The following is a 26,627-nucleotide window of genomic DNA, read 5'->3' on the forward strand; positions in this document are numbered from 1 at the left end:
GCAAGATTCCATGTACAAATGCTGACCGTTAGTTTAGAAAATAATGTCTTTAATCATTCCCTAAATTGTAATATTTGTTTAAATAAAGATCTCCATGTTATTCTTCAGATGGGAAGTTATTTTTCAATGTCTAGCAACTATCTTGATGCTGTCTCCCTAGGAGCAGTGGGTAGTACAACCTGGATTGGAAAGTTAGTTTTTGCCTTTTGCCTTTATTTAAAAACTGTATTTTAATAATTCAGAAGCATTTCTGACAATCTTTTATATGGTTGCTGTCTGAACAAAATTACCAGAGAAGGGTATTCACGAGCGACACTTGTGGGATTCCAATTAAATAACTGAGATGCAAATTTCTGTAGGAACTAAATGACCCAACAATGGCTTTTGTAGGCTATTGCTCTTCATTTACAGAATTTTAAATGAAAAGAATCACAGATGGAAGAGTGGTTGCAAGAATTGCGTGTCTCAGAAGGGTGCTGATATTTATGCTGTGATTCGTGTTCTCAAGACAGATTTATTCATAGATTTAAGTAGGCTGCAACACCCTTCTTGCAGTAGTACTCTGTACTACAGACATGGTGTAGGGAAGCAGCTGCCTGTCTCCTTGGACCATGCCTCCCCACTGTTCATTGTGTACCTGCATCTCAGCTCCTTGATCATGCTTGATAATTTTGTTTTGTATTGTCAGTTTTATATTTCTCTTTGCTGAGCAGTGTGTTTTAGGGACCCTCATGCACTTCTCTCAGGGACCACTCTGGGCATTATGAAGACAGCAAAATTTTAAGTGCAGTTTCGAGAATTTGACTCATATTTGGTTGCTGGGGAGGGGGATGGGGGGGAAGTTGTTATTATGTATCTATAATTCTTTTTAAAAAAATTAAAACGTCTAACTCTGGGTATATTAAACTGCCCTGGCAACTTTCCTGGTGTAATCAAAATTGACAAGAAGGTTCTGTATTTCATCAGTTTCCTCAGCTGTTGTTCTTTGTTCTAAGTTAGCCATATTAGGTTTGTGGTCTTACTGTTTGCTAGGTGTAGCAGTCTCTTATTGGCTAATGGACCAATTTTTATGTTGTCCTCAGTAAATAATTGAAACCTGTATAATTATTGGTGTAAGCAGAATCAGACTCTTAATCATTCATAGGGAGAAAAATCAAAATCAAATAATCTTTCTGTGTCTTATTCATGATTTCTACTTGGATCTTAGAAATGTATTTCATTGATGTGCCATAATTTTTAAAGTTTAGTGACGGAAACCAAATGCATGGAGATAATTAGGTGTCAATTTTAGATTTTCAGCATATGACCATTTTATATTTAAATCATAAATAAAAAGTAACAATTTGATTTCTTAGAAAACCAGTAGTAATTTTTTTTTGAGTCTTGATTTTCCTTGTTTGCCCTGCCAAAAAGAGAGTTCATGGATTTCTCTCCTGAGAAAAGATTGTCCTTTTTATTTCCAGTTTCCTCTAAATATGTGATTGAGAATTACTGGGATGCCATGTCCTAAAGACATTCCTCTGATTTCATTTGGTTTAGGAGTTAACACTCAAAAGCAGTGGCATGGTCTAGGTAACAGGCCTAGTAGCATTGTTGTGCACAAAAGCAGATAGGCTGTACACTCAGAAGAAATTAAACTGGTTTTGTGGTAGAATTTTGATCTTTTCCTACTAATGACCATACAGCTTCTTCAACTGCCTTTTTCTTTCAGAGCCCTTGAACAGGTAGTGTGTCTTTTTCCTATTAAGCAAAACACAAGGTTAATATATGAACTTAGTGGTTTTCCCTGTGGGTATCTAAATGAGAAAAGTCAAGTTCTTGAGTTTTCTTGTATTTTATTGCTCATTCTGCCAAAATAAAAAATATTCCAACATTTGATAGATCAAGACAGATAAACTTACTGTGAGGCAAAGCAGTAGGCTTTTCATTAAATGAATGATTGGAAAGGTTGCTGCTTGGCTAACCTCACTTGCCGCATTGAGAAGATAGAACATAGATCAGCATCTGACCATCAGACCAGTAAGTTTGCTTTCAGGTACTGGAAGATGTAGGCTCTCATAAACCAGAACTGTGCATCTGTGTGGCAGATGAATTTTGAACTCCAGAGTGAGAGATTTGTTTCCCTGTGCCCATTGTTTTTGCTAGCTGATTAGAAATACTGACTTTCCTTTTTTCACAAGTTTCACATTGTCTAGGCTGGCTAAGACAGTGAGGGTAGGCTCGCTCATACACTCTCAAGTGACAGGTTTCAGAGGTTCACCAGGTTACATTTTCACTAAGGGGGTTATGCTAAAAACTTTTATTTTGTGTTTGCAATGGCTAGAACTTTGTTTGCTCAGTTGCTCTTAACTTAGCCAGAAATCAGTAACGCATTAAGTCCTGGCAGTGCACTCACTTGCAGTCATGTAAATAAACCTTGAGGTTTCTGCTGATGACTGGCACAAGCCATCACTGCAGTCAGTGTCAGGGATCTCCATCCACATTCTGTGAGGCTGAACTTGGGAAGCAGCTACCAAGTAGATCGCAAACCTCTTCTTTTCCTTTGTGAAATGTACTGGCTGTTTCAAGCATATTTAGTGAAAAATTACATCCCATTTTTAGCCTTGTCTTGGGATATTCATGCTCTAGTGATTAATTGATAAGTAGGGATGACACCCATGAGGGATGATTATGTCTAAAGATAAAATGTCATTTGTCTTGCATACTTTTACATTTCCACACTCCTGTTTTACATGGTATTCATCCACCAAGTATAAAACTGAAATTGCACTTTACTTCAGAAGCATGTTAACCATTGAGACCCTCAGATCAGCTCATCTTACTTTGTAGCTTCTTTCATTTCCTTTAATTTCCTTACCTTTCATGAGAAATGGTGCCCGGTGATTTTTTTTCAACCCTAATTTTTCAAGGAAGACTTGTGCTGACAAAAAGATGGGCCATATATTGTGCTGGAAAATGTGTGTGGAGGGGCTCTTAATTCTTAACAGGAAATTCAGCAGCTCTTGGCACTTTGCTAGCTTTTGTTGGCTAAAATACGCCCACTGCACATTTCATCTGGTGACAGCATCGTTTGGAAATAGGTCAGTTTGCCAAGTGTGTAATGATTCTTAATCTCTCTCTACTGTGTAACTTTCTGAAACTTTAGTAAGCTGAATTTTGGCTTTGATTCTGTATATACTCAGGAGCTGCCATTAAACTCGCCGTCTGATGTTATGATAGTGTTGAAAGCAGTGTAAGAGCTTCCTTAAACAGTGAGAGATAATGGCAACCTTGTCTCCTCAAAGGGCTTAACTAAATGTTTTATTTTTTATTCATGCCTTTAGTCAACTTTCAGAGTGACCTTTATGTTGTAAGCATATTCTCAGAGGATCTTCTCTGTCTAGGATACTGACAAAGAGATGATGTATTGTGTGATTTAGTGGTCACAATGTACTTAGATAAGTGCAGACAGACTTTAATGTTTGAAAGAAAACAATGAATTAAGCTCCTATGAAGAATAAAATTCTAGTTCTTTAGGATGTTCCTTAGGATTTATATAAGATAATTATTGATTTAAGATGAGATAAAACTGAGATGTACAATTGGTACCAGTGGGTGGGTTTGGTTGCTGGCATTTACAGCAATGTTAGTCCAGAAAGATGCTTTTTGGGTACATTTCTGGAATTATTTTATGTGCTCTTGATCCATCTTCATGTGGAACTTACTCTTCACATGTTTGTAACAGAAAGAACAGTAATTTTGATTTTATCACAGCAGAATCTGTTGCAGACATCAACAGCTGATAGTCTAATCCCAGCTAAAATAAAAGAAATTACTGGGTTCTGAGTCATTTTTTAAATGCATTGCCCTTAAACCCAGCAATCCTCTTTTAACGCTTCATGATTTTAATGATTGTTGTTTTCCCTGTATGATCTCCATATTCCAGTGAGGCAGAATTACAACAGAACAGTCACACCATTTTTAAGTCTCTAGAAAGCAGGTTTTCCCCACAAGGCAGTCAGTTTGGAGTCAAGAGGCTCAACAAGATGTTTTGTGAAAGGAAACAAGTTGCACTTTTCACATTTCCATTAGGAAAGGTAGTAGAAGAGCAAGCCATTTTCAAGACTGACACATGAACTCTTAGTGGAGGAAATGGTTTGACAAATGCAGTGCTGAGCATACATTGCTGGGCAGCCTTGGAACATAGGCTTCCCTGGGCAGCTTGCTCTGTGCTGGGCATTGTAATTGAAAACCCCATTTCATCAGCAGTGACAGTGTGGAAAAATCCACTCTTGATTCAGCCCTCTGTGTAGAGACAATCTCCTCAGCTTCTTGGCAATGAGTTGTTGTACTGAGCCCCACTATTATGCAGCAGCTGCTTCCAGGGCAACAGACGCAGGTCGTGAAGGAGCAGATTCCTCATCTGGATTACATTAATGAAGAGTATTTCAGGATTTATTTTTAACAACTCAGTGAGCCTGGCAAGATACTCGGAGTAGTGCACTAAAATACAAATAGTATCTTGAAATAACTGGTGATCTTACTCCACAGTTGTTAAGCCTGTATAAGTTAAGTTAAGCCAGCTGTGTGGTTGGTGCTGTCCAATAATGTAAAGATGATAATTAGTAAAGCCTCCTATTAAGGAGTGGAAAAGAGGTCAAACAAGTGAAGAATCCATATGTTGGTTCTTGGTAAGCACGTTGGGAAAGTGGGAATTGGCAGCAGTTGATAGGGAGGCATCATCAAGTTGAACTTATATGAAGGGAGATAGTCCTGAAATGGTGTTACTTGTGCAGCACAGCCTAGGACCTTCAAGAATCTGATTTTTTTATGCTGGCACAAAAAGCAGGAGTATTTAAACTGTGTTTGCTGATGGTGCAAAGCTAGCAGCATAAAAAAGAATCCGCATACCACTCAGTAAGAATTAGCAAACAAAGAGGAAGGCTTGGCTGTATTAGTTGCAGGCAAGCCACCAGTGTGAAATGCTGGAGTGAGGGGGAGAGAAAGATAAGCACAGTCCCCAGAGCTTGGCTAAAAGAGTGGAAATTTTCCAGTACAGAAAAGGAAATATTTTGCAGTTGTAATCATCATGTTCATAAAAGGTGAATTCAGGCAGGTACAGACAAAGTGTGAAAATATAATAGGATAGTGAAATGAACAGATATTTATTTAGCAAAGTCAAGCCTCATAACAGAGCTTATGGCTGTCATTGGAGGGGAGAGGCGAAAGAAGAAATTTCATTTAAGGCATAAAAAATGGTGGACATAGGAACAAATAATAATAAGCTGGTCAGGTGTATGTTTGATGGGAGCCCGCTAATTATTAAGGGAGCAAGGTAATAAATAAGCTTCTGATAGAAATAGTCGTCCAACAGAAGAAATGAAGGCCAAAATCTTGTTTCAGTGAGCCCCAATCAGTTGGGCAGGAGTACATGACGTGATTACTTGTGGCAGAGGACAGCATGTCTGTGATATAGGCAGAGCTTGCATTCACATTTCCTCATAGTTGAGTGAAAAATTCTGATGACACCCACATATATATTCAGATAACTGCAGAGTGCCACTGATATTAAATGAAAGGAGGCAAAGCTCTTTCTTATGTTACTATGAAGAATAATTATGCATATTCCTCCATTTAATAACCTGTTTAAGTAAACATGTATGGCAGTTTTGTACAGTAGTTTATAATTACTGACAATTTTTCATAGCCTAAGAACTGTTATAACAATTCTAAGTTATATATTCATTATATATAACTTATAATTGTTATAAGTTATATATAAGGAAAAAATCATTTGAGGTTATGATAGTCTTACTGACTTGTTTTTGCACTTAGGCTGTAGAGATACCTAGAGAGAATGCTTTTCTTTGGCTACCTCTTAAGTAAAATTAAATTACTCAGTCATTGTCTAATCTTGTGATGGTAGCAAAAAGAACTGGGTACAGTTAATTTCAGGTCTAATATCAAATGGTTTGTATTCTGTACTTCTTGGGGGAATAAGGATCATATAGAAGAACACAGACCAGTTGCTTGAAACATCTGTAGATACGATTCAGCAGAGCTCTGTCAGATGCCTCAGCTGTTTGTGTGATCCACAGAGGTCAGTAAACATCTAAAGAACTTGGATCGTTCTGGATAGACTCACTTGGATAGTGAGTCTACCTTGGCTTGCCAAGAAAGACAGGCCGTAATAAATGCCATTTACCTTCTTTATTTTTCTTTGATTTTGTCCCTAGTATTCTTTGGTAGTTTGTGGATGCAGTGGTTAAACCCCAGACAGCAATTCAGAAGCACATGGCTGTTCACTCCTTCCCCTGCACCCCGTGGGATGGAGAAGAGAATCAAGAAAGGAAAAAGCTTGAGTTGAGATGAGAGCAATTCAATAATTGAAACAAAATACATACAAGAATACTACTGACTTTGAAATATAATAATAATAGTAATGAAAAAAATAGAAGAATAAACCCCAGCAATTGTTGCACAATACAATTGCTCACTACCCATTGAACAAGGCTGAGCCCATCCCTGGGCAGCAGTCAGTCTCTTTTGACCAACTCCTCCCAGTTTCTACTCTGGGTATGGATGTTCTGTGATGTGGAATATCCCTGTGGCCAGTTTGGTGAGCTGTCCCAGAGGTGTTCCCCCCCTTCCCCAGATTCTTGTGCAGCTCCTCATGTTCAGAGCATGAGATACTGAAAAGTCCTTGGCTCAGTGCAAGCACTACTCAGCAACAACCAAAACATCAGTGTGTTACCAACAATATTCTCATCCTGCATCCAAAACACTGCACTGTACCAGGTACTAGGGAGAAAATTAACTGTACCCCAGACAAAAGCAGGGCAGTGGAATAGAAGATTTCATGCATTAGTTTTCTCTTAGATGCAGCTCTACAAATACTTCTAGAACCAGTATTCTCACTGTTCCTGGAGGGATTGCTCATGTTCATATACTCACAGCAGGCACCATTAGTGAGCACCTCTTTTCCCTCCTCATTTGCACTCTGATTGTCCTGGGCCTGTACAAGAATTAAGGTGGTGTTGTGTGTCCAGCATTCCATTACTGGAGCTCACAAATATTTCGGTGCCTTTTTAGCTTGGCATCTTTACCGTTTGACCCCTGACATGGATGTAACATCTGTGCCAGTGGTAGCTGTGACCTCATTTATTTGAGCGTGGTTTCAAAGACTGGGTAAAGGTAATGGAAGAAAGATGACCTCAATGATCTGTGTTAGGTGGGAATTTCTGAGATGCCACATCTCCTGTAAAGATGAGCTCATGACAAATTGAGCTTCTCTCAAAAGATGGCAAGAAGCAAGATCCATCATAGCTCAGAAGTAAACAAGTGTTAATAGTCCTGATTCACATATTTTGATCACGTACCAGTAAAAAAATTTAAATTTACCAATAAAAATCTATTCTCACCCTGATGTGGGGAAATATAAAAATGTCATCTATGTTTGGTTCTATTGTATTGAAGACATGGTACTGTATATTTTATATGAAAATGCTGATTTGTATCCCAACCACATGTTGTATTTATTGGCTGTATTTTAAAAATTGATAAATATATTAGTACATTATTTTCAACAGCGAAAATAGATGACTCAGAGTCCTGACATCTTTAGACAACATTTACATGCAAATCTGTAACTTTTCCCTAAAGAAGAGCTAACTGGAACCCATGTCCAAAGACAAACAATAAAAACATTATGTCTGTATATTTTTGTTTATATATTGCTAAGATGGATATGTAATAAAACCAAAGCTATCACTGATGTACCGGACAGATATAGATACTGCACATATAAATATTGGTGTAACTACTGATTCTGCTGCTCCCTTTGATATGAACTTCATATAAAAGTTTAGAATATTATGCAGTAATTCATTTGCCATGTCAAGGATGATAACCTAGAGTTTATGTCACTGGGGCAGACATCTGGAGCTGTGTTAGAAGTGAAATTGGAATGAAGTGAGTTAAGTGCAGAAGCTGAAACCAAAGCTAGGGAAACCCAAGAAGGATACATGGTTTGAGTAGGGAAACAACACAAAGTAGCATCAAACTATAGGGCAAGGCAAGATCAGTAGCTGAGTTAAAAATGAGTGGTAATTATGATAAATCCAAATTGAGTAATAAGTGGAGGTGTACAAAAGAAACTGGAAAGCAGCAGAATCAAGGACCTGGCATAGAGAACAGCTTCTTAGACCCCCTAGAACCTTGGGATATAAGCAGGCAAGCAGAGTAAGATGTGCAGCTGCAGGCAAGTGGCACCTTGGGCAGGAAAAATGATAGAGGAGATTGAAACAAGTTTCTGCAGTGGGAAAGAGGGCCAATCCAAAGTGGGATCTGTCTCTTACCCATTGGAGAGACTACTTATAACTATGTGATTATGATAAATCTGGGAAACTAAATGGGCCCTTTCCTGAACTGTGATAGATTATTAATGACAAGGGAAGGAAAGTCATGTTCTGTTATTTTTCTGTTCAGTGCAAGCTGGGTGATAATTTAGGGAAGATGAGTTATTTCTCAGTCCCTCAAGTAGAAGCCTGACCAACATTTTGTTGTGAGAAATGGTTTTAAACATCCAAGCCTCTGGACATGCACCCAGGAGATTTAGAAGACTTGACTGACAGAGTCTGGACTCACCCAAGTTTTATCTTAATTAAATTACTGTGTCAATGAAAGACCCAAAAAGTGACAGAAGTACTAGTATCTTTCCAGCAACAAGGAAGGTGAATAGACCAATTGGGTTATTATGGACTAAAGTTTACTCTGAAATTAATTTTGGGTTAAATAGTGAGAAGGAGACATGGGATTCTACTAGTGATGATACAAATAAAGTGACTGTAATATGAATGTCATTAATGCTGTTTAAAGTACAACTATGATTTTCAGAATTTTTTCCTAAAGAAATATTAAATATTATAAATATTGTATGTTTGGTTGGTCAAGGCAACTCTCTAACCATAGAATTTTATGAGGCATTTAGCTTGTACAGCTGCACAACACTGCACAACACTGTCACTAGAAAATGAGCACTGCATAATTTCAATAAAACATTAAGAAGAATTATCAACACCCTCATAGGTCTTGGGAGACAATAACCAAAGAGAATGTTTCTCGTGAGGCCCACAGAGATCTGACCTGGAGTCATTAAATGTTCTCTTCAGGTATTTGGAAGGAAGTACACAGTTGCTTTTGATGATCTGGAAGTTGGTGAAAGATAACAGTGAAGGCATGGGCTGTCCTGTGTGATTTAATGAACTGTGCCTATACACAGTGTATTTTAAAGCAGCTTAGTGAAGAATTGTTTATCTGTGTATGTGTATATCGTGTGGTTAGGATTACAGGAGGAGATAAAAAAAAGTGGATACATCTTTCCAGAATGCATTCCGCCCTGAAAAACATTTTAAGAGATATAGCCAAAGTGCACTATCAGCTCACAGTTGAGTGTTCTATCTGAAAGGTTTGACTGAATTCAGCATCAGCTCCAGCTGATGTGGCAAGTAGTAAGTTCTTATTCCCATACTCACTAATCTGACATCAGCTGGGGCTGATGCTGAATTCGTTCTGGTATCAGTAGTTTTCAAGGGATGTTAAAAATGTGTTTAAATACAGACGCCTTGATTATTTGAGAGCAGAAGTCAAGCAGATGAGGAAAGGAAAGGAAAGCAAGGTACAACTTGGTCGGGCAAGCTTCCAGGGAAAGTAACCTATTCATTTTTCTGTTATTGTGCTCCAGTTGCCTCAGGATGCTTTCTGGGAAGGTGTGTTTTAGAGCAATATCTCAGTGTGAAGGTTATTGTATGATCCATGATGGATTTTAAGACACTGTGTGTAGTATCCAAAGGTAATGATCTCTTGCCTGATTTTAGACTTTACCAGAACTGCCACAGTTCTGGTGTGGCCTTGTATTCAGTAGTGTGTTCTGCTGCCCTGGCTGCTGTGGGCATGGTGAGTCCATCATCTCCAGTGGATTCAGGGGGTTCTCTCAGCATTTCTGGGGGGCGTTGTTGCCAACCAAAGGCAGTATGTTCAAAATAGATGCACTTCAGAAATTAAGCTGATATCCTTTGAGGGTAACTCACCTAATCTTGTTTGTGTTTTGATTTTGGGTTTCTTTTTTGTTTGTTTAGGTTTTCTGTTGTTTTGGGGGTTATTTTTTGTACATGTTTTTGGTTTCAGTTTCTTTGGGTTTTTTTTGTTCTGTTTTGCAGGGTTTTTATATGTTGGAGGGGGTATTGCGGGGAGCAGAATTTGGACTTTACAGTAGATAAAAAAGAATAGAGCATTTTAAAGGAAATCCTTGAGACAGCAAGAGGGTGAAGAATAGGTTGGAACTGGCAGGCAGAGCAATACTAATTGAGGCCTAATTCCACTTAATAAGGTATTTCTGGTAAAATGGTGCAGCTAACAGTAAATAGTGGTCTCTTAACCCTTTGTAATCTTCAAAATTCAGTTGATTTGCTTTCTTGTTTTCTTCTTCAGATTGGTTCTTTATAACCAAACAAGAAGAGTTACTGCACACATTTGCTGGTTTTATTTGAGAAATAAATTTAAAAGCGGCGCTTTTATAATCAAGCAGATCTGTCTGCAATTTCTATTCTCTATGCAGTCATATCTGTTTTATTGCATGCTGGTTTTTATTGAACTCCAGTTTCTTCCTTTGGTTTCACATTATTTCAGGTTTTTGTGTGATCTTTAGCAATTTTTTACCCTTCTGGTGAGGGCTATCAGCTAGATGGAGAGGTGTCCCTAATATTATGATTGCCTTTATCAGCCATTTATCCAGTGGAAGGCTGAGGTTGGAATTATTTTGGTGTATTTTGCTGTAGCCACTTGTAATACAAACTCTGATAAACTTTTTTAAAGCCATGATTTTATTTTAACAGGTATGACTGTCATCCTGTTCATATGCACTTTTACAGCCCTGTACACCTAAAACACAGTGTGGAAAATGGTTATGATCAGATTTCATTTTAAATTCTTGTCATTAAAATTAACTTCTTTTTGAAAAGTATAAGCTGGAAAGCAAGAACTTCTGCTATATATGACACAGGATTTCTGCCCTGCATTTGAATGCTTTCCTCTGACCAAACAAGAAATGCCCTACTGTTAAAGCTGGAAGTAGTCAAATTTAGGTCCTGTGTAGGCAACACTTTTTGACTACAGCTTTGGATGTCTTTGTTTGTATTCTGTACTCGACCACATTAATTATTGAATCCTAAAAATCTGATATACTGAAAGTCAGTGTCAATTATGCCAGGAAAAAAATACCCTGTAATTTTTCTTCTATGTTACACTTGATTGGGAAAAGAAGTTGAAGTCTAAAGTGAAGTGTGCAGGAGCATAAACAGTAAACAGGATCACATAGTATACTGACCATTTCACTTGCTCTGGCACCACAAAAGCAATAATAATTAATGCAGGAATATTAGCCCTCTTCATAGTTTTGCCACGTGTTTTAAAAAGCTGTCTCCAGTGCTGAATGTAAACATAGCATTTTTTTCACCGACTGTGGAACAGTGATTCCCTAAATCCTTTTGGTTATCTGTAGTAATCTTTGATCAGGTAGGTTTTCAATCCTATAAAAATACATCTTGCACCAAATTGCTGTTGCAGGATGGTAAATATATGCAGAAGTAAATGGAGCAAATCCTCTACCCAGTGCTGTAAGTGTGGTTCCTCTTGGTAGGAGGAGGATAGGCTTGATCTGTATTCACATTCTGGGGTACTTTCTGTGCATCAAATGTTTTGGGAATCATCCAAGGTAAGAGTGGGATCCAGAACTCTTCAAAGGTGTGTTGCAAGAACCTGCTACCTACAAAGACTCCAAGGAAGGAAGATCAAAGTATAGAATTTAGGCATGAATAAATGTGTGTCAGTTTTGATTCTTAATGTAAAAGGGATTTTGCTTAAAAATGCTGCAGCTCTTAGAACATGGGGTTTAGTCACCTTTCAACTGGGTTTAATTTCCAAGCTAAATTCCAAATGTGAGTTTTGGGTATTGGGATGTTCTGTCTCCTGTTAATTTCTCAAAAATTCAGATTTACACTATTGTTGACTTTTAAAAAAGAAAAGGTATGCAAGGAATGACAACGCTGATCCTGAATATAAATTATATCAAGCAAATTGATGCGAGATAAAATTACCAAATCAACCTTTTTTAGTCTATACTTTATGGAATATCTAAATCTATGTTTGGCAGTAATTTACTCTTGCCCATGAATTTCTGACAGTTTCGATTCTTTGGTCTTATTAATCAAAGTAGTCAGCACCAGAGCAATTTTTATGAGACTCACTAGTCATAAAAAATTTATTATCAGATAAATCAAAGAAACAACTAGCATCTTAATAGGGTGAACAAAGTGGCATGTAAAAGATCATTCAAGACTACATGCTTTTGACACTTGTGTATTGCATTTAGTGCTGGAGTCAGATGTTCTGCTTGCATTTCCATTAAAATACTCATGACCATGACACACTTGCTGCCTTTAGTACAGGATGTTTCTTCTTCTTCTTATATATATATATAAAAATATATATATGCATATATCCATACATACATATGTACGTATGTACATAGACACACACAGACACATGTAGATATATGTATATCTGTAAGTGAAGCAGTCATGAGAACAAGGAGTCACTTTAGGCTGTCCCTGTAGTGAACTGAGCACCTCAGGGACCGAGTCATTCACCAAATAATTAACCCACGCTCTTAGTTAGGGGAGAAGGGCTGGGTCCTTGGGCACCACTGTTGCTGATGCCAGGCTCCTGTGTGCCCCAGCTGATGCTGGCTCTAATGTGACCATGAAGCAAGGATTTTCAGGGGCTGATATGGCAGGAAACTTATTTTGGCATCTCTGGTCTGAATTACCCCTTGAGCTCGGTGCCTGGCAGCCAGCACTAGCCCAGAAGCAGCACTGCAGCCACAGCAGAGGTGGCCCAGCTGAAGCAAGTTTAAGCTCCAGGGGCTGGTGACATCAGCCCCTCAGCCGTCTGTCCAAAGGCATGAGGAGGAGAACCTGAGTCTGCTTCATGCACCAATGAAGCAAACCTCCTAGGAGGAGAACACAAGTGCTTTTAAGAACTGAAAAATTAACCCCACCCAACATCAGCAAGCTAATTGGAATTCTGGATTTTTCTTGTGTTCAGAAAATAGGGGAATAAGGAATTTCCAACTGCCTGTGTTTCACATTAATCTGGTGATGCTGAAAATACACAAGTGTCATTAATGGAATTCTTGTAGGTAGCTTTCATATGTTTTGTGTAATAAAAAATAACTGAAGGGAGATTGAATTTATTCTGTGTTAATAACAAGAAAGGATGTTTCTGGATGGCTACCAAGTGATGCAGAACTGTGAACAATACAAAAGAAACCCTACTGTTCCCTATTCCACTCAATGTATGCTTCCCCAGCAGAAACATAGTTAACTTCAGCATTATCTTTTCCTGTGTTTGTGGTCCTAAGTGTGACTGAAAATAAGGCTGCGTCTGGGATGAGCTGCTTACAGAAATGCTCTTGTCTTGTAGCCTTTAATGTTTGCCTCACTGGTCTGATTCCAGTTAAGTGAGTTATGACTGAAAATGGTTGGTGTGGGTTGTTCACTTTGCTATGTATGCAAGGTGTAGGGGAACTAGATACATTTCTCTTATTTTTCGTCAAGATACAACTTTACAAGTGTGGTTTTAAAACATACTGGTAACATCCAGTAGTCAATGCTAACATCTAACTGCAGCTGCACATTTTCTTTCTTTGTTGGCCTATTACAGTTTAATCTGTGTGAATCTTTCTGGAAGAGTAGAATTTTATCTTCTCTCTTATTCTTGGGACAAATCTATAATGAGACGTGGAATTTCTAACCTGTTGTATTTGTCATTAACATGTCAAAATAACGAACTATCTCTGTGTACTTTTTATGTGGCTGCTACTCAGTAATATTTGCATTCAGAATAGAAAGGACTGATCTTCTCTGGTCTTGATTTTAAGACAGACTGGGGTTTAGACTGGTCCATGTTTGGCACAGCTTTTTGATAGAAAATAGAAAACTGCAGTTAAAAGACCTGTTAAATTCAGTGGATTAAAGGCTGTGATTTGAACAGTGGCTTAGGAGACTTACTTGAAATACATGTATGGTATGAGTAGATTTTTCCTAGAGTAAATTTGAAAGCATCCACTGGATTAATAGTTTAGTGGGCATTTGAGTTTCAAGTCCTTCTTTAAACTGGAGAGGTATCCAGAAGCTAACAAGGTGTGGGATAGAATCCCAGTTCCATGTCTGTCACAGATCTCGTGTAAATTTAGTGACTTTTCAAAGATCTCAAAACAAGCTGTCTTCACCTCAGGGCCATAACCTCACAAAAACTGTACCTGTAGACAGAGGTGTGCGTGGATTTGCAGTGGAGAATTGGCAGGTCAGATGGCTGCTAAGAAATCAGCCAGTCAGTGCAGACCAGCATTGGAGCACACAGTTCTGTTTGTTCCCTTCACTGGCAACCCTATTCGCTTCGTTCCCAGTGTGAAATCTGCCTACCCAGGCCTTTGTTCTCCATAACTTCACCGGGATTTTCGTGAGTGCCACAGACACGACAAAGGCATAAAGATCTACTCTTCAGCACACAGAGGTCAAACAGAGTTTAGGTCCAAGATCTCACAGCCCCTTCCATGGGACTAACCACTGATGGAAAGCGTCAAGAGCTGCTCTAGTATGGAGAACTTGAGGGACCGATGGTGTTTTCATTTTCATGAAGTTGTCTCTTGTACCTTGCATTTTTATTGGAAGCTGTTGAGGGTTAAATGTGTTTGGTCAAAATCTGGCTGCTAATGGTGTATCACTTCCAAGTGATTGACTGCATAGATTCATAGCTTTGGGTGGGGCAGATATGTGTTTAAGCATTGCAATAATCTGTACATCCCACGTTGTTTTATGGAGGAGAGTTTGCAGGTAAAGTTTCTTATCAACCAACCTGAAGCCTACAGATGCATCTTATTAGACTAGTGACAGTGACTTGAGCAATCATAAATATTTTGACACTTCAGTTTGCAAAGATAAACAATGGCCTTTTACACATTGGTGTTGTTTTGGGATTCCCACTGAGTTATGACTGTACTGATTTTTGCTTCTTTTTAAGTGTTGCACTACTTTTATTATTTTTTCTGTAATATTTGCTTGTCAGCATATAAATGCCAGACATTAATTGAGACTTCATCTTCCCTTTGCTTGGCAACTCCTGTATCCACTAATTTATACAATTATTCATCAACTTAGTTCCATTGCTTCATTAAGCTTAATGTTTAGCTTTAATACTCTGAAACTTGGTTTGCTAGAGTTTGCCTGTGTTCGCAAAGTAAGTAGTGTGAGTCACTTTCATTATTTCCTCACTGAAGAAGTTATTAGCACTTATGTGTAAGAAAATAAGCCTCTCGTATCAAGGGTGAACGTTAGTAATTCTGGTTTTCCTGTATAGGACTGATTTGTGATATTAGATAATAGTAGGATGTGTTTCACACCAAATCTTCCTCTCCATATGTCTCACAGACAATGGAGCAGGGAATCAGAAAGGCTGCTTTCACTTAAGCATTTGTACATTGGCATGGGAATATATACATGAGCACTGAAGAGAGTATGTACTGGAAAAGTAAGGATGGATTAAGATGAGGTGAAACATCTCCTGTGTTTCTGATAAAAGGATAGAGGTAGATTTCTAAAAGGTTTATATGTTCATGGTATATGTGTCTCCACACGCTCACCTGTCCATAAATATTCTCCCACTTTCCTGTATACATTTGGTTTAGTGCTGAAATTGCCTATTGTTCAGTAAATGCATCCATTAACTCAGTTCAATTCATTCTTTACCAGGAGAAGGATAGATTTAGAAAACAATGTGCATTGAAGTGCAGAAGTCTGTTGACATGAAATTTTTTTAAAATTGTGTTAAAAATAAATTTGTAAAAATAATATTAATAGGTAAAATACTGAGATTATCAAAATTAATAATGGGATGAACTGATGCAAAATGTAGATAATGCAGAATCTAAATTACTATATTCATGAGGATCATCATTAGTTATGTAATTCTAGATACACACATACTATAGCCTAAAAATGTGTTGTAGGTTTACAACTGACTAGCTGTTTGATGTGGCAGAATGTAGTCTTTGCATATTTATTAAAATTATTCATAACAGGTTGCAGTCTAGATGAGCTGCTCTATTCTTATGTCTTGCTTCAATACATTTTCTTACCCATTTTATCATGACATTATATTGGAAATTTTTCTAAATTTTAGAATGATCCTTGGCGCATTTTCCAAAACCCCTATCAGCATCTGTTGAAAACATGTATTTGCAGTTTACATTTAAGAATACTTTCAAAAGATTTAGTAGCAGTACATATTTTCTATATATAATTGTTTGCTGTTCTTTTTTAAAAAAAATTGTTTATTTAGATGAAAAAGGGATATACATTGAAAAATTAGGGCTATGCATTTAATTAAATTCTATGGGCTTATCCATTTTCCAGCTTACAGCTATAAATTGGTTCTTTTAAAAATAAATGGTGGTGAAACATGTTTATAATGCATTTTTATGGCTTACCCACAGATGTCCTAGCAAAGTTACAAAAATCAGTTATATACCTATGGAGTGTGTGGTGTCTTACACCTCCCCCAAGCTTGTCAGGGCAACAAACTTTTGCTGAAATAAAAGAAGCAGGATGGGGAAGCTTTCTACCAACATGATGTGCAGCATGAGTGACTTTAAGATAGTCACACTTACCTTTTCTGGTGGCTGGTCTATAAACATTGGCTAATTTGTGTACACAGGCCAGACATCTTTTCTTCCAGTAGAATTCAAATGAAAAAGTCTGCCTGTAGAAGTATGCATGCAGAAGAAAACCTAAGGTGATACATACTGTGTATCTTACTTTGCCAACCACATTGTTTTCTGGGCTTTTCTTTTAATGTAATTTGCAAGAGGAAAAGGTTTGGCTTTCGGAAAGAAAAATACAGCTTAAAACGTTTCCACATTTGCAGTGTGGAATAGTTGTAAGTTTGTTGGGTCTTGTTGTATGAAGCTGGAAGAGTCTGCTGCTGTAGCTGAAATCTTTTGCTTTATGGTGAATAACTTAGAAATGGGTTACTGTGCTGCCATTTGCATGGTGATGCAGAATTTTTTTTGTTTGCTGTCAAAAGCAGTTAGAATCTAATGAAATTGGGTGCAAACCATGTGATGAACACTTTGCATTTGATAAATCTCTTGGTGTTGAATAAAGAAACAGTCCCTTCTTAGGTGTTATTATTTCATGTCTTGCTGAAATACACTCAAGATTCCTGTTTATAATTAAACATAAGGCAGTTTAAGAAAAAAACAAACAGATCAGTGTAAAAATTAACCTTGACAAATCTGCCTGACAAACAGCTTTGTGACCACTGCTTCCATGACCATGGTTTACCTGTAGAAGGCCTGAGATACTGCAGTTGCTTTTCATTCAAACAAAAGACACAGTCCCAGCTGTGCATTCCCTGTTCCCAAAGAAGTGCAGCATCTTTGTGTTTATCAAAAGATTTTGCAAAGCATCAAAATTGTTTAGACTCCAAGTGATGCAGGAAATACTGCTGCAAGAGTGAATCTTCCACAAAGGCTTAGTTCTGCAAATAAAAGGGGGGGGGAATGAGAAATGAGGAAAGCCAGAAGAAATATGATGTAATACATCTGGTTTACCTTATCTCTCTGGGGAGGGCCTGGCTGAATTTGCTGGTTGAGTTTAAGTATCCATAAGGAGAAATTCAAAAAATTTCCTTTTTGGCCAGCTAATTTATCTACCTGCTGTCTGAGCTCATCCTTACATAAACTAAATAAAATATTTTTCCACACTGATGTTTATTAATTTAGTTCCTGTGCTCAAATGTTTAGGAGTGATGTACCAGGTTGGGGGGCTGCCTTCTCTGTTAACTTTTAAGCAGGATAGTATGAAAGGTCTTTTTCCTTTACACAACGTGTGATACGGTGGTTCAGAACAGTAGGATCATTAGAAAAATTCACTGTTCAACTTTATTTTCTCTTGGGCAGAAAAGTTCCTCTCACAAATTAACCCTGTGCCTCTTCCCAACTTTTCATAATGGTTTGTATGCCTGATGTGAAGTATGCCTTCTCTGAAGTGATGTTATAACAGAAATCAGTGTTCATATGGTGGTTACTGGAAGATTTTGCTGTAGCAAAAGGTGGACAAGAAATCTACCTGAAGTGACTGGATTCTGAAACCTTAGAGCTCAGTAGCAGTGAATGTCAAGCCATGTACTGATTTGAGAGGGTTGACCTGCCTCAAACTGTCTGTGTAAGAGTGTTTGTCTATGGTTAGCAAAGGTATTTTCTCTGTGTGCATTCCAACATTTTACACCTTTAGTTGGGTGGCAGTTTGAGACAATCATGGTTCTCCAAACAGCCTCTTCCATCTGTTCTGCCAGCACAAACGGTGTAGATAAAAGATATTTGATGAACTTTCTGGGAGTTTTGTAATTAGAAGGTGTCTCTCGCTGGATATCCAGCACAAAAAGAAGCAGACTGGCTGGAAGCTACTGCGACACCAGGATGGGTTTTTAATAGTAAGCCAGTAGTATTAATTTCTTCATTAAGTCTCTGCAAGCAGTGACACGTGTTGCTACCTGTGAGTCTCCAGGTGGTGGCAGGCTCATGGTTTACTGTCAGCACAATTGTTTTGGGGATGAAAGATGGACCACTTGGAAAGCTTAACCTTTCCTTTCTCCTTCAGAGGGCAAACAGCCCTTTTCCCTCTCAGAACAACACGACATCAATTTTACCAGGGAAGGCTGGAAGTTTTTCAGTCTTGTTTTTAACCAACATAATGGACAATTTGGGCCAATAACTACCCTTGGTCAGTCCTTCTGTAATAGCAGCCAAGGTGATACTGTCATCAATTTTTGTATATCCTTTGGTTTCCTGTGAACCTACTCTGTTCTGGGGTTGAGGGGAAATGCTTAATGCTCTTTCTATTGCAATCTCAAAAACTTTTAGAGTCAGTAAAGAGTAACACTAACTCAAACTTTGGACCTTGTTCCTGAACTTCAATTTAATGTAATTGTTATTTACAGCATTAGAGAGTGGTAAACAGCTGCTTGTGCCTGCTGGTTTTTTGTTTGGTTTTTTTTTTGCTGTTGGTTTGTTGGGTGTCTTGGAGGTTTTTTCCACCTAATGATGCCAACAAAAGTGACCTGGTGTTTTTCCTTTAATTAAAATGGACCTTTGTGAATTAGTGTGTGAAAATCACGGGATACAGCACTAATTGGAGTTTAGGCAACTGTTCCCCTAACCTTTCACAGTGAAACTTCTAAATGAAATGTTTCAGTTTAATTTAGTAGCTTGAGTGTTTTTCATAGCTAGATATAAAATAATGATTCTTGACCTTTTTTGGACAAATAATATTGGGGGTTTTTTTCTGATAAAACCTTTACAGTATCATTCATGTGTGGCTAATCTTACCTGTGGTTTGACTGCTTCAGCTCCCATTTGACAATAGGCATCCTAAGGACATAGGAAAAGACTTTCTGTGGTAAACCTCTGACTCAGTGAGCCCAGCAGCCTTCCCCAAGAGGCAGTGGGGGAGATACTATTGAGGGAGAGCCATGCCCAACATGACTTTAATGTTTCCAGGAATGGGGCATCGGCTACCTCTCAGCATAACCTGTTCCAGCACTTTACCATCCTCATTGTAAAAAACTCCTTCCTTATGTCTAGTCTACCCTCTATTAGTTAAAAACCATTACTCCTTGTCCTATGAGGAGATATCCTCCTGAAAGGTCTGGTCTCATCTTTCACATAGGCCACCTTCAAGAGCTGAAAGGCTGCAGTATTTTTTCATAGGGTTGGTGCTCCTGCCTGCTGATCACTTTGTTGGCCCTCCTTTGGACTTGCTCACACAGGTCCATGTGCTGAGGACCCTGGAGCTGGATGCAGTGCTCCAGGTGGTGCCTCACCAGAGCAGAGGAGCAGAATTACCCCCATCGACCTGCCCACCACATGCTTGCATCCCTGAAAAAATCCAGATCAAGAGTAAAGTCCCTGATAACATTTACAGTTTTCCTATATCTTTAGGCTACGATCATTTATATACTGGAAGTTCACAAATCAGATGTTTGTCAAGGGTGTATAGCAATAGCAGAAGCTCTTAACAATGTTAATGGGTTTTAAGTATAAAATTCTGGGTGTCCTAATTGAACTAAGGAAAGTGCTGAAAGTTGCTGTTTTTTAGGGAAGCCTCTGCATAGATTTTGAACTCCAATTAGCAATCTACACTGCAGTAGACTAGATCAAAATCAATATTTCTGCCTGGAATTCACACAGCCTCTTTGAGAGACGAGATTAATATGGTTACTGTTCGACTCTGTGTTCTCAATCAGCTCAGTATGTGCACTTGTCATTCATATTTTGTTTTTAGCTTGTTATTCTGACAGAAGAGTCTCTGAGGAACGAGAGGAGAGCCAGTTTGAGGAGTAAAGCCATGTAACATTTACATATTTTCACACTCTTACGGAAGCCGGCTGTTAGGCTTTGAACATTATTTATTCATTTGATGCTGCTATTTGTTACAGACCTCTGAAATATGTTACTGACAGTAACTAAACCATCCGTCTCACTTTAGGATTTCCACTGATTGCTAATTTTGTTGACTAAGTGGTGGGAAAAGCTCAAAATATGTTAAAACTAAAAAGACATGGTTCTATTAGGTTTTTCCTAATACCCTGCTCCCATACTGGGTTGCAAGAGAAGGTTTTTTTTAATGTTGGCACATGCACTGACAAAAACATCATGTTGTAGGTCTTGCAAATCATGCAGATCACTTCAGTTTGTGCTGGTGTGTTCTAAAAACCATGCAAATGAGCTTTCCATCATGGTTGTTTACCCAGTGGGTGGAAATATAACCATCATATTCAAACGAGTTGAACCAACTGACTCTAAAAGCAATTACTGGCAACATTGATTTTTCCATTAATTGGCTGAACCCTCTGAAACATGAAGTCTCTAAGGACAGCATCTGAAATGTGTTACTGCTTTTATTGCTGTTATGATTATTAGATTTTGGATGCTTCCAAAATGTTCTGGACTCTATTCAAAATACAAGACAGTTTCTGATCTTGAGAACTGAGGAGTCTGAAAGACAAAATGTCAAAGGGAGTAAACACTTCCAAAGTGCTTTATAATTTCATTATTACTTTTGATAACTGTTTAGATGCTTCACAATATTAATGGGGTCTTATTGAAAATGTTGAGTTCTAATGAGATAATTCTTGCCATAGTATGTCAGAAGAGATCTGGATCAAATCCTGATTGCTCAAAAATTTATTCAGTTTCTGGTGGAAGAAATTTCAAGACTTTTCAAGAAAAATTAGTTCACCCAAGACCTTACTCACATTATCCAATCTATATTCTATTTACAGCTTTATACCCCTTCTTTGACTCCCTCTTTGTCATTGCTGTGCTTGTTGTACAGGCCCCATGAATAGAGGTGTTGTATAATTCATATAATAGCTATAGATACCTGAACCTGCCAGGCCTACTCCTGCTGGGTGTTAATTTTTGCACTTTATTAGATCAGAGCACAGGTGTCTTCACTGGAAAATAACTCTTCAGAATGACTGTGAATGTTTAAGAACATTTTCAAGTTGTCAGGCTTTTTCTTGAGCCAAAGGTAGTGGCTGATTTCCTAGAATAGCCGGTAGTACAGTGGGAAGGACCAGATGTTTCAGTAAATCTCTAAAGCAGAGATTTCCTGGATGCTGTTTTTAACCCCATTTTATAGTCCAGGTCTGACTGTCTTTGGCATTCTTGCTTGTTTGGGAGAAGTATCTGCTCTACTGCACAAAAGGTTAAAGCACAATCCCTTCTACTGCTTGGTCCTGACATTGCAATATAAGTAGTTGCTAGCTAAGAATAAAGGGAAAAAATTAGAAGGTATATGAGACCATGAATAACAGAGACAAATTTATATCAGACGTTGTTTTTCTTTTTCTTCTACTTGCTCTGTTGCTTGCCTAGTGACTTGCCTAAATGTTTAGTCATACAGTGAATTTGCGTAGAAAGTTTTCCTCTGAAAAACTGGGAATGTACATTTTTGATAAGTATGTTTTCTGTAGGTATGACAGCATGATAAAGTGATTAGCAGAGTTGAAGAGAAGATAACAGAAAAGGAGACAAAGTTACAATTTTAAAAATCACCCTTGATGATTTTGGAAAAAAAAAAAAAGGCATTTCAAATGTAAATAGATAAATAGCACTGTGTCCTGAACAGAGTAGCCTGCATTTCAGCAGAGCTGAGTGTAAAATACTGACTGAAGGAATACAGGGTAGAGAATGACTGCTAAGCACTGGATCTGCAGAATGAGCTCTGGAATCACAGAGGGTCAGCATAAGCCACCACATCACTGCAGAGGTGCCTCATGTGACATGGAAGAAGTAATGTACCTGCTGTACTCAGTTCTGTCAGCCCCATTTTAGGCTCTGTATCCAGCTGCAAAAACTTGAGAGCCAAGGAACAAGCCAAGTCAAAGGTTAAAAAAGTTCACTTACTAGGAAAGATGGATGAAGTAGAGGGGTTTTCCCTGAAAAAGAATGTTGAAATATTTTCAAGCAAGTCTTTGAAGAAGAAGAAAAAAAAGTGTGCGTGAAAAGAAGACAAAAAATGTTCAGATTCTCAAATTTATTTCTTTCATCACTGTAGATCTCTAACAGTAGCTGTTCCTAAAGGAAACATGGAATCTGGAGTGTAGGTTCAGTTTGCTTTCAGCTTTCTCAGCAGAGTTCATTGGAAGGTGATAATGTCCATTGTCTTAACTTTTGTCATGGATTTGTAGTCCTCTTATTTCACCCATCATGTCACTTCATAGCATATGTTTTACTAGAGGGAGATGTGAACTACACATAAAACCCTACAAGTAAGTTTTCTAATTTTTTAAAAAAAATCTTCTGTCTCAATCCTGAAGACTCTTTAACATAGATGAATAGAGAAGGGAAAGAAGTTCATTTACAAGTAAATTAAAAGTTAAGTTACAAATAATGAAGTTAAATAAAAATAGTTAAAATAAAAAATTTTAAATTTTCAGCTACATGAGAGTATTTTAAAAAATTTTAAAATATTCTCATGTAGCTGAAAGCACAACTTTATCAGGGAAGAATGTGAGCATTAAGCTCCCAATTTGCTTAGTAAGCAAAAAATAGCAATTTGCAGTAGAGAAATGTGGCACAGCATACTTTGCCTACCTTATGAGGTTGTTTTCTGCTCTTGTCAAGTTTGGGTTTCAAAAGGTTTTTCCTTTGGAGACTTTTTGGAAGCAGCAGTGAAGCCTGAAAATTTGCCTTCTGTAATCATCTGTGGAAATTTCAGTGTGAAAAGAGGAAATAAATAAAGTTTCAGAGTTTTGTCATTCAGCATTAGTTGTTTGTTGGTTTTTTTTCCCAGAGATGATCACTAGGAAGAGGAAAGTAAAAATCCCAAAATTGATACATCAAGCATGTAACTTTAGGATTGTTGTTCTTGTTGAGGCAATTAAAGTGCATATTATAACAAAAGTAAAAACTATTTTTCTGGAAGAGTGATGTATTGACAATTAGTCTTACTAGAAATTCTTAATTTACTACTTTACTGGAGAGTAAAGTAGTGTGTGCTGTGCTTTGCTTGTGATGGGAGTTTCACAATGCAGTGACAGAAAAAAATATGCAAAAATGCTTCGTGTCAGTTGTGCAGAATGCAGACTTACTAATGCAGGTTTTCAAGCACAGGCAGGTCTTCTGTTAGAGTAGAATATGTGGGGAAAGGAATTCTCAGTGAAACAGGAGTAAAAAATTAGGAGAAATCTCTGAAGGAGTTAAATGTACTGTCAGACTTGTTTGACTGTAGCCAGGTCAGGAGCACAGGACACTGCAGTCACAGAATAGTTACTCAACATGTTCATTTATGATCTCAGGGGAAGATGATTTTATATTTAATTTCTGCCACTCAGTAAATCATGTTTTCTTGTGCCAGTATTCTTTGCTAATGGGAGGAGCACCTTAAGCTCCATCAGGCAGGGGATGCTGCCCATCCACAGCCCTGTTTAGGTCCTTTGTGAAGTGAAGTCTGACATATTCCAGCTACCTCAGACTTCCTGCAGGTGCAAAGGGTAGGCAGAGTGTGGGAACTGGGAAGTACAGTGATGCCAGATATCATAAATACCAAGTATTTCAGCTGTCTACAACACAGTCTTTATCATGAAGTGGCAGCTATCATTTTCTTCCTTATCCTTCATACTGTCCCTTTTAACATTAATAGTACATGCAGCCAGCCATTCAGTGTTTAATACCAGGAATGTATGGATCCTCAGCATCTCAGACAGCTACCTCACTGTTGTACAAAAGGTCTTAAAATTAATCCAATTAAAAGAGCTGTGTGCTGAAATAAAGTATTTGATATGGTTATTGAAAGATAGATATAAACTCTTTAGGTGTTGGAAAGCTTCAGTGGTAATTGTTACTCACGTTTTATGGTGGCAGAAGACAGGGGAGTGAGGCAGGAGAGATAACCATTTGAAGGACTGAAGCTGAAGAGGTGACAAACACTACTTCATCAAACATAAGCACAGCTTTAGTAAAGAAGAGCAGCAATATTCACAGCAAAGCCCAGCAGTTCAAAGAGGTATGCTTAGATATTCTATACATTCTATCTTTTTGGTCTTCTTGTTCACTTATGCATATGGTACCTGATTTTTTTATATATAAGCCAAATTTAAAAGAGCTATTTCAAGATCCATAAACCTGATGGTTTTGTATATGCACAATGAAAGCAGATGTGTTACTCTGTATCATTATTGTTTGTAGAATTATTTAAAAATCTGAGTGTTTTGTTGCCACCTTTCCTCTATTTACAACTCTTAGATTTTTGGTTTATGAGCAGCAAAAGCAAACTGTCACTATTTGCTATAAATTGGAGCTTTTAATATCTATGTCTGTTCTAAACATTTGTCAGCTTTGAGTATTCTGTCAGTAGAAAATAAAAATAGCAGGAAATCTCAGCAATAGTGACACTGAAAATTTATCTGCTTATGCTCAAAAGGTGTAAAATGCAGGTTTCAAGAATAAGCAATTGTAGTTTTCCTTAAAAAATGCATTTGCTGTGGCTAACACTAAACTCCACATACATCACCACCAAAATAAATGATAGAGATTTTGTATGCAGTGTAGTTATCTACACAAAATACTATTAAACTCTTTAAACATAAGAGATAGCCAAATAGATAATGTTTGTCAGACTCCACATTGGGTGCATTGTTTGACACAAAGATGAAGTTGTAGAAATGCTCTGAAGAGTAGTTCTACTCAATAACAGAGGTGTTTTATCAGCTTGTAAAACTTGACTGTCATGTCACAGTGTTTTAAAGTGAAAAGATATTTCAAATGTGAACTTTTTCCAATAGCATTGTTTTATTTAATCTGGAAGTATGCCTGGTAAAACTGGTATGTACAAAAAATGAAATTAAAAGTTTATATATGCTATTATATTTTGTTGCTCTTATTTTTCAGTCTTGCTGAGGAAAATGCTTTTCTGATAATTTTCCTGAGTTTTTCTTTTAAGATTTTCTTTATTCTGTAGTATCTTTCTCTCCTTGAGGGGAAAAAAAAGCCAGCTAATACATCAGCTTTAGTGGTTTTATTCATTAGTGAAGCCTGCTTAGGGCAACAGTACAAACTGTGAGGTTCAAATGTATTATATTGTGGTGGATTCCTTGTTACAGAACAAGACTATTTTGGGACAGCCCTGGCTGGATTTTTATTTGTCCTTAACTGAAGTGTTTTGTTTGCAATGGGACTAGGTCAGTTCTACCATCACAAGTGTATTATATCTAGCCTGAAACATAGTTTTCCACCTAAAACAATTTCTCCTTGAGATTGACTTTTCTCTCATTTTATTTGTGAAACGTCAAACCAGGTAGTTATGGTTTTCGTTTTAGGAGATATTCTGGCAAATACTTCTCTCCTGAAGTCTTTCTGTTCAGTAGTGAGTGGCTAATGTTTTAATTGTGTTCTGCTTTTCTGGCAGTCCAAAAGCCAGTAGCTATCATTTTCCCCTCCAGTAAACCATCTTGTTTGCAATCCTCCTTTGAAATTGTGAGGCTTATTTTGCAAGAAGATGAATGTGATTAAAAAAATACTTTCCTTTTTAGGAGAGAGTCTACAAAAATTTTATCTGATCAAAAAGTAGTGTTACAAGATTGAATTCCTGTCCACTGCAGAAGTAATTTTTGTCTGACAGTACCTTCAGTCTGCTGTCAGTGTCTTTCAAGAGTAATACAGGAATGTAAAGATGGAAGGGGGAGACTTACCTAGAGAAGGATAAAATTATTCTTCTGGGAAATGCTTTTTGTTTGTTTATTTCACAGCAAAGGCTTGAGTCTGTTCTTAAATGAAGGGGCAACACAACCTAGATGGGCCCAGCAGGGAGAATGTGACACATAGGACTCGTGTAATTTAAATAAAGGCAAAAAGGTTCTTAATTCTGTCTTTTTTCTTTTGGATTTTGTTGAGCAGAAATTGTAAATAGGTGCACAGTCATGATAAAAATGATGGCTTTGTCTGGGAGTTCATTCTGCAGTTGAAG

The 26,627-nt window shown here is 37.7% G+C and overlaps 1 protein-coding gene across 1 annotated transcript in view; it reads left to right on the forward strand.

Annotated features, from left to right (window-relative positions):
• RSU1 (Ras suppressor protein 1) overlaps positions 1-26,627 on the forward strand; it is a 102,171-nt gene that overhangs the window by 41,434 nt on the left and 34,110 nt on the right. The gene's annotated exons all lie outside the window — the stretch shown is intronic.

The sequence above is a fragment of the Melozone crissalis genome, unplaced genomic scaffold (assembly GCF_028551555.1).
Source record: "Melozone crissalis strain CALT ecotype California unplaced genomic scaffold, PUWL_Pcris_2 ptg000016l_1, whole genome shotgun sequence".
Taxonomy (NCBI): Eukaryota; Metazoa; Chordata; class Aves; order Passeriformes; family Passerellidae; genus Melozone; species Melozone crissalis.